The sequence below is a fragment of the Triturus cristatus genome, chromosome 2_2 (assembly GCF_964204655.1).
Source record: "Triturus cristatus chromosome 2_2, aTriCri1.1, whole genome shotgun sequence".
Lineage (NCBI taxonomy): Eukaryota > Metazoa > Chordata > Amphibia > Caudata > Salamandridae > Triturus > Triturus cristatus.
Window position 1 is genome coordinate 190482611 of NC_140582.1, and position 13718 is coordinate 190496328.

A 13718-nucleotide genomic window follows, 5' to 3' on the forward strand; every position below is an offset into this window, starting at 1 on the left:
GGAGCTTGACCCTTACCAGGTTGAACTCTTGGGCCCAGGGGGACCCTCTAGGGAAGAACTGTGCCAAGGTCAGCAAGACTGTCCCACTCTTGAGAGTCTGAGGCAGCAAGCTGTTTCAGAAGCAAAGGGAGATGACAGTGGTACCCACAGAGTCTATTGGGAAGAGGGATTGCGGTACACTGAGGCAAGAAACCCCAATCCTGGAGCCACCAGGAGAGTGGTAGTACCACAGAAGTACAGGGAGGTCCTCCTAACTTTAGCTCATGACATCCCCCCAGCTTGACATCTGGGCCAAACCAAATCTTGGGAAAGGCTAGTGAGCCACTTTTACTGGCCCCAGATGCACCAAAAGGTGAAGGAGTTTTTCAGCTCCTTTGTTACCTGTCAAGCCAGTGGCAAGATAGGTGGCCACCCAAAGGCCCCCCTGATACCACTGCCTGTTGTGGGGGTTCCATTTGAAAGGGTAGGTGTGGACATAGTGGGTCCACTTGAACCTCCCACAGCCTCAGGGAACAAATTCATTCTAGTGGTAGTGGATCATGCTACTAGGTACCCTGAAGCAATTCCACTTAGGACTACTACAGCTACTGCAGTAGCCAAGGCCCTCATTGATGTCTTCACTAGGGTATGGTTTCCTATGGAGGTGGTTTCAGACAGAGGTTCTAACTATGTCTGCTTACCTAAAGCTCATATGGAAGGAATGTGGGGTGAAGTAAAAGTTTACTACACCCTATCATCCACAAACCAATGGCCTTGTTGAGAGATTTAACAAGACATTGAAAGGCATGATTATGGGGCTCCCTGAGAAACTCAAAAGGAGATGGGATGTCCTCTTACCATGTCTGCTTTTCGCTTACAGTGAAGTGCCACAGAAGGGAGTAGGTTTCTCACCCTTTGAACTTTTGTTTGGCCATCCTGTGAGGGGACCACTCTGTCTTGTAAAGGAGAGCTGGGAGAGGCCTCTCCAAGAGCCCAAACAAGTTATTGTAGACTATGTGCTTGGCCTAAGGTCCACAATGGCTGAGTACATGGAAAGGCATACAAGAATCTTGAGGCCAGCCAGGAACTTCAGAACTACTGGTATGACCAAAACGTTGCACTTGTTGAATTTCAACCTGGGCAACAGGTGTGGGTTTTGGAGCCAGTGGCACCAAGGGCCCTCCAAGATAGATGGAGTGGTCCTTACCCTATCCTAGAGAAAAAGAGTGAGGTCACCTAAATCCTAAATAGTTGACCTGGGCACTGGCAGGACACCCAAAAGGGTCATCCATGTGGACCGCCACAAGCTCTACAATGACAGGGCTGACATCACAATGCTGATGGTGACTGATGTGGAACAGGAAGCAGAGAGTGAATCTCTCCCTGATCTTCTCTCCTACAGCCCAAGAGATGGGTCAGTAGATGGAGTTGTCTTTTCAGACACCCTCTCTGCCCAACAGCAGACTGACTGCAAGCAAGTCTTGCAACAGTATGCTGGGTTCTATTCCCTGGCCCCTGGTCTGACCAACTGGTGTACCCATGATGTGGACACTGGTGACAGTGCACCTTTCAAAAACAAGATCTATCGATAATCAGACCAAGTCAAGGAAAGCATCAGAGCTGAAGTCAGCAAGATGCTGGAGTTAGGGGTAATTGAACCCTCTGAGAGCCCATGGGCCAGCCCAGTGGTTCTAGTCCCCAAACTTCATCCATAGGGTGGAAAGAGAGAAATTAGGTTATGTGTGGACTATAGAGGACTCAACTCTGTCACCAAGACAGATGCTCACCCCATTCCAAAAGCAGATGAGTTGATAGACAAATTAGCGGCAGCCAAATGTCTCAGTACCTTTGACTTAACTGCAGGGTACTGGCAGATTGGCATAGCCCAGGAGCCATAGAGAAAGTAGCATTCTCCACACCTGATGGGCACTATCAGTTCACTGTTATGCCCTTTGGTCTAAAGAATGCCCCTGCCACCTTCCAGAGGTTGGTGAATCAAGTCCTTGCTGGGTTGGAGTCCTTTAGTGCAGTTTATCTTGATGGTATTGCTGTCTTTAGTTCCACCTGGCAGGATCACCTGATCCACCTTGGGAAAGTTTTAAAAGCCCTGCAAACTGCAGGCTTAACTATCAAGGCATCCAAATGCCAGATAGGGCTGGGCACCATGGTGTACTTGGGCCACCTTGTTGGTGGAGGCCAGGTACAGCCCTTACAACCCAAGATCCAGGCCATCCTGGACTGGGCAGCTCCAACCACCCAGACCCAAGTCAGGGCATTCCTTGGCTTGACTGGGTATTATATGAGGTTTGTGAAGGGATTTGGGTCCATTGTGACTCCCCTCACAGAACTCACCTCCAAGAAAATGCCCAAGAAGGTTAACTGGACAGTAAGTTGCCAAAAGGCTTTTGACACCGTGAAAGAAGCAATGTGCTCAGCACCAATTCTAAAAGCTCCGGATTATGCCAAGCAGTTCATAGTGCAGACTGATGCCTCTGAGCTAGGGACAGGAGCGGTCCTATTCCAGACCAATGATGAAGGCCAAGACCAACCTATTGCTTTTATAAGCAAAAGGCTTCTCCACAGGTAGCAGGGTTGGAGTGCCATTGAGAGGAAGGGCTTTGCTGTGGTTTTGTCCCTGAAGAAGTTGAGGCCATACTTATTTGGTACTCACTTCCTGGTTCAAACTGACCACAGACCTCTCAGATGGCTAATGCAAATGAAAGGAGAAAATCCTAAACTGTTGAGGAGGTCCATCTCCCTACAGGGAATGGACTTTGAAGAGGAACAGAGACCTGGGACTGCCCATGCCAATGCAGATGGATTTACCAAGTTCTTCCACTAAGACAATGAAGACTCTCTAGGGAAAGGTTAGTCTCATCATCTTTCGTTTGGGGGTGGTTGTGTGAGAAAGTGCCCTCTTTCTTGCATGGTATGCCCCCACTTGTTGCTGAATTGCTGATGTACTTTAACTGAGTGTGCCCTAGGCTTCTGCCAAACAGGTACCCAGGGCCTGTGTTCCTTCCCCAAAACTGCATTGAAGCCTAAACCTAATTGTCATCTCTGGCCACATGTCAGCCCCTGGTAATTGGTACCCTAGGTACCCAGGCCACTGTGACCAGAGAAGGCCCCCAAGGGCTGCAGCACTTATTGTGCCACCCTTAGAGGCCCTGTACCCTGACACACACACACTGCCTTTGCAGGCTAAGTGTCTGGGTGCTAAGCAAAACAAAGAGGCGACATGGCACACATCTCTGTGTGCCATGCCCACAAACCACTGCCCTGGCATACATCAGTCACCCCTCTAGATGGGTACCCTATGCCAGTGGCGAGGGTACAGGTGCATGAGCCCTGTACCCCTTCAGTGCCCAGGTCCATTCCTGGGCCCTGTAAATGCAGTGCTGCCATTAAGAGTATATGGTGCTGGGAGGTCGACAGTACGAACTCCACAGCACCATGATGGCTGCACTGAAGACTGGGAAGTTTGGTATCAGACTTCTCAGCACATTAAACCCACACTGATGCCAGTGTGGGATTTAAAGTAAAATGCACGACAGAGGGCATCTTAGAGATGCCCCCTGAACCTAACCAACAACCAGCGTCCTGACTGACAGGCTGCCTAGGCTGCCACATAGCAGACATGCTGCTGGACCCCTGGGTCGAGAGCCATTCGCTCTTGTGGGACTGCAACAATTCACATCCTGGGGCGAGGTGCTAGGCCTCCTCCCCCAGGATGGGCAGGGGAAGCTTCAAATGCATGCCGCCTTTGTGAGCTTCACCAGAACACTTGCTGTACTCAGCAACTGGCCCCCACCGGTTCTGACTACCACTCTGGCGGGAAGATCGGCGGGAAAACCTAAGTGAGGAAAGGGGGTGTGCCAGCCTCTGCCACCCCACCCCTTAGGTGGGGGAGTCGAGGTGAAGCACAACTCCGGGCTCTCGCCATCTTGAGGATGGGGAGCCCTATCCAATCAGGACTAGGCTCCTGCCCCCCTCCCACTGGAGGGTGGCAGGATAGGGGGTGTACCCACCCCAGGGAAAGGGACCCATTGGTCCCTGACCTTTACCTTCCTGTAACGCCCCTGAATTTAGTATTTAGGGGCACCCTGAACCTTCCTTCCTCAGATCCCGATTCCGAAACTACAAGAAGAACAAGAAGAAAGAAGACCAGCCATGCAGCTGCTAACAAGAGGACAACACCAACTGACTTGGCCCCAGCTCTACCGGCCTGTCGACCCTCAAACCTGCTCCTGCTAAAACCCAGCGTGTTCAGTGGTCAGCAACCTCGAAAATCCCGGAGGACCTGACTGCCTTGCTCATCTAAAGACTGGGACTCCCACAAGCAGTGGTTCTGCTCAAACAGCAACAACCCCTGGTGCCAGTCAGGAACCGCAAATCCAGCACACTCTCCACCCGCTGAGCCTGGCCTGTGCCTGAGTGACCAAAGACCACGAGGATGTTCCCCGGCGACTGTGACCAAACATCCAGCGCCTAAGGACCCTCCTCGACGCTCCTGACGACGCCTGCAGCCTCAACACCAGGTTGTATCGACTGTACCAACCTGAACCTGGGTGACCCCTGGGGCTTGCCCCAGAACCTTAACTCTGTCATTCGAGTACTTACCTTAAAGCCGATAACTTGCATTTTCTCCATAGGGTAACATTGACTGGTTTTCACTTGGAATTTCTTCTAAGTGTCGACTTTTGAAACTTTAAAATATTCACTAAAAATCACCCGATCAATGAAAACGAAATTACTCACCGGTTACCAGGAGAGATCCCAGTGCTGGACCTAAGCACCCAGCACTGACCACAAAAAGTAATTACAACTGTGATTTTCCGATAACCTAACTTTCCTCCATAGGATAACATTGGCTGTTTTTTGCCAGAAATTCTTGTGTGTCGATTTTTGCAACTTACTAATATTCCTTAAAAATCATCTGTATAACAAAAATGATTTCCTTCAACTGTTTTCAGGAAATGCACCAGGGCTGAATCCAGGTTCCAGCCCTGAGTAAGAAAAACATTCGTAAAGTAAATGTTATTACAGTTGGCTTAAAATTCCCATTGAGCTCAATGTTATTATTGTGTTAAGTTTGTGTTGCATATTGCAACCTCTGTACCTTTTGCATTCAAAAGACTACTGTTCATTGAAAGTATTCAACTGTAGCATCTCATTCTGAGAAAGTATTTTTATACCAACCTGTGGTTCTAAAATAAAACAACAATATATCTTTATATGCAAATCAATTGTCCTAGAGTTTAGTTCTTGAGTATGTGAGACCATTTGCTGACTGACTGTGTACAACAAATGCTTTACACTGTCCTCTGATACTGCCTTACTGCTCCACCAAGCTACCACTTTAGAGTAAGGTTCTATCTAACTTTAACCTCTGCCAAACCTCTGGGGACTGTTGGAGCCACTTTCTTACACACATTGGTTGGATACTTTTGCCACCTTGCTCATTGAGGGCCCGATTCACAGAACTAATCTGAGACAAAATCCTAAACGTACTACTTTTGGTATTCACAGAAGGCACTTACTACTTTTGGTATTCACAGAATGCACTTACTACTTTTTGTTAAACTTACTACTTTTGGTTAAATTTACTACTTTTGGTATTCACAGAAGGCATTTAGTGGTAGTAAAGTTAGTTTACTACTACTAAATGCCTTCTGTGAATAACAAGAGTAGTAAGTTTAACCAAAAGTAGTACGTTTAACCAAAAGGAGTAAGTGCATTCCGTGAATACCAAAAGTAGTAAGTTTAGAATTTTGTCCAGATTAGTTCTGTGAATCGGGCCCCAAGAGTTTTTCTGTAGGACTAAGGGCCATATTTATCTACTTAAATATTTTAAACTTCCTTTGGAGTAATGCACAACATCTGAGACATCGGTTTTTAAGATACATTTGAAAACTTGGCTGGTTCAACAAGAGTAGGACTACTGTCTGCTTGCAGGTAGCCTAGAAGCCAGTGCCGGAACACTCCATGGAGTATCTGTGCACTTTACAAATCTCATTTAATCATCATAATCATCATTTATGGCATGGTTTGCATCCTCTTGCACCATGCAACATGGTGCAAGAGTGACGCTAACCTTAAATTAGATTTTTTAAGCCATGCAAAGCTACTTTGCACAGTTTTGAGATACTCAAAATCTGGAGTAACGCAACACAACACAAATCACTGAGTTGCGTTACTCTGCTCTGGTTAGGCATTCCATGGGTTTTTATATGGGTATGCCCATGCAACTCCCAGTGTTTTTGATGCATTCCCAGATTTACTAAACCATGTAATCCTGGAAATGCACCAAAAAGATATGCCCTCCCCAGGTGAGGCATAATGAGTAGAAATATTTATATTTCACCTGGTTACTTCCTCTTTATATGTGGGATGCATTGTGCAGCACACATAAAAATGAGAAAAATGCCTCTCAGGATTTTATTTGTGCAGGAAGGCATCCCATCCCTCACAAAAACAATCCTGCATACAACACAGACACCCTTGCCCCTTGATGCAAGGGTGCCTGTGTTGGCACTAGGCTGCCAAAAGGGTGCCAGGGCAGGGAGAAAGTCAGGAATGTGCCATATGTCTTAAATATAGTGCATTTTTAGTCCCTTTTCCTGTGATGCAGTGCAGCACAGCAAGGTGACATGCTGTGATACACTGCACAACTATTCCATAAATATGCCATTTAGTATCAGAGATGGATCTCAGATTTCTTCAGGCAGTATTCAAAAAGTGCTCAATAGGGTTGGATACCTTCTTTCTGAGGGACCTCTTAAATGGATTTGCTGCTACACAGAAGATCTAAGCGAGACAAACCTATGTTTCCAGCCCAGCGAAGTTGGTGGCTGAAAGTCTGAATTTTGCTAAGTCCCAAACCTTTGCAGTAGTAAGCCCCATTTTCCTCAGCTCTTTGTCTAAACCTCCCTGGCTTCAGGAGGTCTTTCAGGGCACCAAGGCTTGGTTCAGCAAACGCATTTTGCAGAGTTCAGTGCAAGTCGATCTGTGACTAGGCAACTAGTCACACAGGAAGAAGTGGTGTTTCATGTGGTTGTGTCCCTGTAGCCTCACAGGAAGTCAGCCCACTACTGTGTAGGCACAGGAGGGAGCAAGTCCAGTCCTTCAGGGTTCCTCCCAGGTTACTGCAAGCAAGGTTCAGGCATATTCTGAGCTTCCTCAGGTCTATAACGTGATCTGAGGGGGTGCTTTGGGATTCCACATTTGTGGTTGGGAGTAGATAGAGCATGAAGGTGACTACCTAACCACTGATGTAAAAGTTCCCAGAGGCAACCCTACCCAAATATTCAGCAGTTCCTGTTTGCCCTTCTGAAAACAATCCCAGAGTGCAACTTACTCCTAAAATGCAAGAAGTAGAAACCTTTTCTCTCTTGTGCAGAGATTAAGTCCGAATCTAGAGGTGTGCCAAGAAAAATGGGTAGCCCCCTCATTTGTGGTAACTCAAAGCAAGTTTCAAGGGAGCTTTTCTCCTACTGGGTTTGGAGCTAGTCTGGCTGGGGCAACAACAGTTTGCCTCCCCAGGTCTCACTTTAAATTTACTTACGAAAATGCATGCTCTTTACAAGTTAACTAAGTTCTTGGGTCGACTCTGATTGGCCTTCCTGCAAGGTGAAGAAAAGCACTTCCCCACACCAAAGTAATTGTTTCTGCTCTGGGAACTGTTCTCACACCTACTTACGGTCAAGCACTGGCAGACCAGCTGTCATCAAGCTAAAGCTCATTAGTTTATCTGAAGCTAACTTAGGTAAGAGTTACATTTGAAAAGTTACTTTTCCTAAATATTTATTAAATGTTTAACTTTACTATTACATTAAACTTTTAATATTCAGAGTAGTCTTTGATTGACTTTTGAATCTGTTTTCTGTCAAACGTTACAGATTAAAGTTTCTAATCTTTACTTTTGTCATTTTCTAGGATTCAGCTACAGCCCTACCAGTAAAAATAGGTTCTGGGGGATAGTCATTGGATGAACATGTGACTTTAATTTTACACATGTTCAACTTTTAAATATCAGGTACTCTTAATAGTGGGCAACAAGGTATACTTAGGGGTGAATTAATATTTAAAAGCAGGTTTCCCGCCCGCCAAAATGAGCTTTTTTGACAGGTTTGACAGCAGATTTGCAGGCTGCTGCAGTCAGGCTAAACATGGTAGGCCTGAAACTATGTTTTACAGGTCGCCTCTGGGATGGCGCAATAGGTGATGGAGTCCACAAGTGGCATTCAACTTCCAGGTCCTATATGCATTTTCTACAGTATATTCTAGGGACTTGTAGTTTAGGTAAATATGTCAGTCAGGGATAAGACAGTTTAGCTACGTTTAAAGAGGAAGCACTGGCACTTTACTCCTGTTTAGTAGGGGTAAAAATGCACTTGGTTCTAAGTCTATCAAAAATAGGGTCCAGACAAAAAAGAAAAATCTCGGATAAAAGCAGAAAAGGCAGATTTACTTCATTCAATAATTTCACTCTTGGACTTATAGGTACTTCCGGTATTCATGCCTCAAATGGCAGAGCTTTCAAGGGACATACTGGGCTGCTAATACTTAGGGCGTTGGTGGTTATATCCAGTTCAGGTAGCTGTATTTAATACTCAGACAGAAGCAAAGAAAATGGTCAGGCAAGGTGTGGACTGGTAAACATAATAAGTAAATAAATACATCAATAAATAAATAGGGATACAAATGGAGGAAGGAAAGAGCATGTCCCTAAACACAAAGCAGAATTAAAGGAAGATGAACAAATATACTAGTGCAAATGATGGCACCACACAATACAACATGTTCCTAAATCTGCATGAAATGTAATTGGATCAGAGAAAAGAACAAGCTAAATAAATCCTGTCTGAAGATCTAAAGACACATGTCCTATATTGGGATGTTAGCCCTTGAGAAAAAGGCTACCAATGGAACTAAGTTTTTACCTCTTGCTAAGTAGGTGGAAGTAAGTGGAAGCTTTTCTATGTTTGGGTATCAACAATTTAGTAAATTCTCCATCAAAGATATGCAAGGAATCATTTGGGGAAAACTACAATAATAGAGTTACCTCGGGGGACAGCTAAGCAGCACTCTTGAGGTGTAACCAAAAACCAAAAACATAAAGAAAACAATGCAATTTTCAAAAGCAGCAAAGAAGTGGAATATCTGAGGTACTAAAAAGAAACAGTTGGAGATAATCTCTATGTGTCAAATAGAAGGAGCAATGTTCACAATTGTGCACTCTAGGAAATGGAGCAGAGTGATAACATTTCACAATGTAGTTGGCACACCCACTTTTCTTACTGTGGCTACGGATACCATTCCATCAAGCAATTAATCAATCAGGGATTTGTGAAGCGCACTACTCACCCACAAGGGTCTCAAGGCCCTGGGGGTAGGTGGGGTTTCACACAGCTCCATTTCATCCGAAGAGCCAGGTCTTGAGGTTCTTCCTTAAAGCTTGCAGTGTGGGGTTTTGTCTGATGCTGAGCAGGTGTTTGTTCCAGGTCTTGGCTGTGATGTAGGAGATGGATCGCTCCCCGCTCTGGCTCTGCAGATGCGCGGGATTTTAACTAGAGCAAGATCAGCAGATCGGATCTCTTGGGTGCGCAGAAAGAGATTCTTTTGTTGAGGTATTGGGGTCCGATGTTGTGGAGAGATTTATAGGCCTAAGTGAGGAGCTTGAACATCACTCTCTTTTCGATGGGGAGCTAGTGGAGTTCTCGTAGGTGTTGGGTGATGTGGTGTTGTCGTGGGATGCTGAGGACAAGTCTAGCTGGGGTTTTCTGGATTGTCTAGAGTTTGAGGAGTAGAGATTTGTTTATTGCGGAATAGAGGGCATTACCGTAGTCCAGTCTGCTGGTTATGAGTGCGTGAGTGACGTTCCTTCTGATGGTCTTGCGGAGGGTGTTGAATCACGTGGAGGAAACAGCGTTGATCTGTCGGTGCATGGTGATGGAGGAGTCGAGTATGATGCCGAGGTTGCGAGCATGGTCTGTGGGTGTGGGAGGTTCACCGAGGGTGGTGGGCCACCAGGTGCTGTCCCATGCTACAATCACATCAAGATGTTTCACAGCCCTAAATCTCAAAAGAATATAATTATGCCTTGCAACACAGACTAAATTGGTATTCAAATATGGTTAAATACTTTGACAGTTAAATCTCTTAGCATACATTTCTCCATATTCTTTCCTGTTTCCTTTATGTCTAACAACGTTTTACCCTGCAGTAGTACTAGTTTCTCTAGGCTTGTTATTATACAAAGCACCCTAAAACATGTTGAACAGGAGGAGCAGTGTTTTTACAAAAATGAATAAATGAAGAAAGGATGGAACTGTTCTTATGCATTAATGAGAAATTATCAGCTTCTCTTAAACATGACAAATTCTGACATCTCTTCAAAGCCTTCAATGGTAGTCTGTTGTAGTAGACACTTTATTTAAGTGTCAATTGATCACATTCTGTTCCTTGTCTTTAGTTAGTAATGTGTTTGAACAGCAATCTGTAGCTAGCAACTAGAATTGGCAGATTAAAATGAACTGTGCCTTTTGGCTGAGTTCGCAGTTTATACAGGGTCTGATTCACGAAGGCATGCCTTATTCAGAGGTAAACTTACATTTTTGTTTACGTTTATACTTGCTCAAGCAACTTTACTAATTTTTTATATATCTATATGCTGGGATTAGATTAACCATGTTTGATGGAAAACCTTTTTCTCTCATTATTTTATCATATAGGTTGTGGAAGATGCTACAGATTCTAAAATGAGAGCAGATGTTATGCAAATTCTCATTCTATGTTGGAACCAGAGGCTCAGATTATGCTTCATTTTTCTTTACTGTTACTCAAAGCAGCCAATAAACATGAACTACCATAACCAGTAGGCATGTGTAACAAGATTACAAAAAAACATGTGAAACAGAATAGCCAATAAAAGCTCTTTTAACCAATGGATTCAGGCTAGCCTGGCTGATGAGGGGTGTTACCCTGAAACCGGTCTCAGGATGCTTGTTTTTCGGTCCAGGGAGAACCTCGCCTTGCAGTTTGGGCTAGACTGTTCCATGAGGAACAGGGTCAAGACTGATTTGTATATGGCTGGGTTTGAACTGGGGTGGCGAAGTGAGAAAAAGAACAATGATAGATTTAACCCAGATCTAATAGTGACTGGGGGTGAGTGTCTGCACTCTGTCCATCATCTTATTGTGTAACCTTATAAATGCTCCTGTCACAGTATTTCTTCCCTTTTCTTTGCTGTGATAGTAGCGGAGCTATGTACAATATTTTTACTTTATGCCTATGTAATTATTTATTTGTTTGTTGATGGCAATTCATTTCCACCTCGCCATCTTGCTTCGGGCTCCCGTGACCTGCTGCGCTCCCCTGCAGCCTGGGGTCAGAGTAGGAGCTCTGCCAGCCCTCCTCTCCTCAGACGACAAATTCCTGTCAAGGGGGAGCACAGGCCCCTGGGATTAAATTTGTGCCTTCAAATCCCTTAAGGGCGGCAAAGTGAGCTTTTCTTGGTTCCTCGAGAGACCAGTCCTCTTTCTGTTTCGATCCTCGAGAAAGTGCAGCAGTCATTTTCTACACATTTTGGCTGCCATGTGAACCCGTCATGGACCTCTGGCCTCAGGTAGGAAGTTTAAAGTAGATAATTATTTCTATTGCCAATCTCCAAAGATTTTGGACAATTATTTATTTGGTGACATCTGCTTACTTTCCTGGGTATTTTCTCCCAATAAAATAAGGGATTAGTCAATTGGTTTGTGTGATGTTCCGATGAATGAAGACACGAAGAGGAGGTAAGGTGAAGCCGAGTTTAATAACACGACCCCATCCAACGAGGAAGTCAGAGCAACCGTCACCTCATAGAATTCTCACGATGAGCCACCACGAGAATTCTAAATGTGACTTCATAACACATCATTACACTTCTCCCTTAGTATACAAAGAAATTCAAATGGAATTGGAACAACAACAAAAGAAATATATGATAAAATTCAAAGAAGAACAAATTAATTTGAAAATAACAGATAAGCTCAAAGGTCTCTTGATCACTCTGATACTGCGTTTATGTGCAAATGATGTTATTCCAAAAGAATTATACAAACAAGAACTATAAGAACCACTTGCAACCGGGAGAGATCTTGGCTTTGAAAGGAAAACAGGATTAGATATCTTGCGTGTAACCGATACTCTATTTTTGTTCCAAATGCGGCCATCATGAGTCTTGACAGCATTGCTAAAGCATTTAATAACTTGTAATTCTTTGGTAAATTTGGACCAATCTGCACAACCCTTGGGAGCTCTGATCTTCACAAAATCACCAACACCAACTTTCACCTCTCTCACACGCCTGCGAAAGTCAAATGCATCCTTTCTTTTACATTGAGAAGCTAACTCTTTCTCTCTCCACTGACCAGGGGAATTATCCACACAACCTTTACTCCAATTCATCCACCAAGGGCACACAAAGGTGGAAGGTGCCCTACCTTTGAATAATTCAAAAGGCAATTTCCCAGTAGAGCTATGGGGAGAGAATCTATATCCCTGAAGTCTTTTAGACAATTCTTTTTTCCAGTTCAAACCATTCACCCTGGCTAACTGAATTCCTTCCTTCAGAGTTTTGACAACCCTTTCAATAGCACCATTAGTCTGAGGATGGTACAAAGATGATTTTTTATGAATAATTCCACACAATTTCAAGAACAACTCCGTTTCGTAAGAACAAAACTGCACTCCATTATCAGTGAGCGAGATATCTAGAAAAACTTTCTCTCAAAAATATGTTCTCTAGAAACTTAATAATTGCTGATGAAGAAATATCCTGTACACACGAAATCTTAACCCATCTGGAATACAAATCCAAGAGCACAATGATATAAGGTGTGGCATGCTCACCCCTAATGGGTCCAAGTATATCCATTGCAACTTCTTCCCAAGGGTATTTAGGTAAAGACCTACAAACCATCGGAGGTTGACTGGTCCTGAGACCTTTGTCAGAGGCAGAACATTTAATACAATCCCTAATCAAACACTCTACGTCATGATCAAGTGTAGGCCACCAAAAATCTCTACGAAGCCTTCCTTTCGTTTTAACAATGCCCATGTGTCCTTCGTGAGCTAGTCTCAAGATTTTTTTTCTTAAACTTTCAGGTGGGATTAATCTAGTGCCTCTCAACAAAAACCCTCTATCAACAGCTAGTTTGTTCCAAATCTTTTCCCAACAACCAGAAAATTCTTTAAGTTGAGAACTACCTGTTGTATCAGAGGCAACAATATCCCTAATCTTGACTAAAGTAATGTCCTTAATCAATTCTTCCAACCACTCTGCCTCACTGATGGATCCTTTAGTAACTTCACACACATTGACACTTTCTTCCAGATCCAGATCTTCACAACAATCAGACTGAACACAATCTAGATCAACAAGCCTGGATAAGCAATACGCTGAGAAATTTCTAGCTCCAGGAACACTTCATAACACATCATTACAGTTTGCTAACCCTTTACATTACCAAGGGCATAGTTTGAAAGGTAGACCATATTCCCTAATACCTTTTCCCTCTGTTTCATTAACACAAATGGCAGAGAATCACAGATACATTTGCCAGGACACAGACCTAAAGTCCTATGACATGGACCCAGAGCTGGTCCACATGATTATAAAGTAGTCTATCGCTCTTTTTAAACTTCATGGGACAAGGCTCTTAAACAGCTGCTGACACTTTGGCCTCGTCCCATCA